The sequence below is a fragment of the Lathyrus oleraceus genome, chromosome 1, assembly GCF_024323335.1.
Source record: "Lathyrus oleraceus cultivar Zhongwan6 chromosome 1, CAAS_Psat_ZW6_1.0, whole genome shotgun sequence".
NCBI classification, from domain to species: Eukaryota; Viridiplantae; Streptophyta; class Magnoliopsida; order Fabales; family Fabaceae; genus Lathyrus; species Lathyrus oleraceus.
This window is the reverse complement of record NC_066579.1, coordinates 365172746-365173873: the sequence shown is the minus strand read 5'-3', so window position 1 is coordinate 365173873 and position 1128 is coordinate 365172746. Positions and strand designations below refer to the sequence as shown.

The 1128-nt window shown below is 41.7% G+C and overlaps 1 non-coding gene across 1 annotated transcript; it reads right to left on the bottom strand.

Annotated features, from left to right (window-relative positions):
• Positions 1-318: 318 nt before the first annotated feature.
• LOC127115982 (small nucleolar RNA R71) lies at positions 319-425 on the bottom strand. The gene has a single exon (XR_007800976.1). It is a non-coding gene; the product is annotated as a small nucleolar RNA R71 (small nucleolar RNA).
• Between the last annotated feature and the right edge of the window lie 703 nt (positions 426-1128).

Here is a 1128-nt window from a genome sequence, read left to right as displayed (position 1 = left end):
TCGAGTATTGCTCCACCCGCAATCGAAGCAAACAACTTCGAACTTAAACCTTCTTTGTTGCAGGCAGTGCAACAGAATCAATTCTCTGGAAATCCTACCGAGGATCCAAACCTTCATTTATCCGTATTTGTCCAATACGCTGATACTGTAAAAGCTAATGGTGTCACTTCAAAGGCAATTCGACTTCGCCTTTTTCCTTTCTCGTTAAGAGATAAAGCTAGAAGATGGCTTCAGTCTCTTCCTTCCAACTCAGTCACCACATGGAACGAGTTGAAGAAAGTCTTTCTTTCCCGATATTTTCCTCCAAGCAAAACAGCTATGTTGAGAGCCCAGATAAATGGATTTAAACAGAAAGAAAACGAGTCTTTTTTCGAAGCATGGGAAAGATACAAAGACATGATGAGACTTTGTCCACACCATGGTTTAGAGGACTGGTTAGTGATTCATACCTTCTATAATGGTCTCTTGTACAACACAAGGTTAACAATAGACGCCGCAGCAGGTGGTGCACTTATGGATAAACCTTATGCCGATGCTTACCAACTTATCGAAAGCATGGCCCAAAACCATTATCAGTGGGGAAGCGACCGAGCAATAGTAGAGAAACCTCAAACGAAAAGTGGCATGTACAAGATAAGTAGCCTTGATCATGTTAATGCAAAAGTGGAAGCCCTGGCCCAGAAAATTGAAAGTTTGAATGTATCACCTCCAACCACCGTGGTTGCCGCAACTCAGAATTGCGAAGTCTGTGGAATCCAAGGTCACACCCCTGCTGATTGTCAACTCCTAACCGGAATCCAAGCAGAGCAAGTGAATTATGCTCAAGGAAATCCCTACTCGCATACCTATAACTCGAACTGGAAGAATCATCCTAATTTTTCATATAAGAGTAATAATGCTTTATACGCACCAGGACAAGCTCCAAATCAAGCCCCAGCTATACCTCCTGGATATCAAAAGCCGACCCCATCTACACCTAACAATAATGTTCCTAGAAAATCCAACTTGGAAATAATGATGGAGAACTTCATAGCTTCTCAATAGCAAACCAATAAAGATTTCTTGAACCAGAATATACACACTAGCGAACAAATCAAACAACTAGCAAGTAAAGTAGATGCCTTGGCT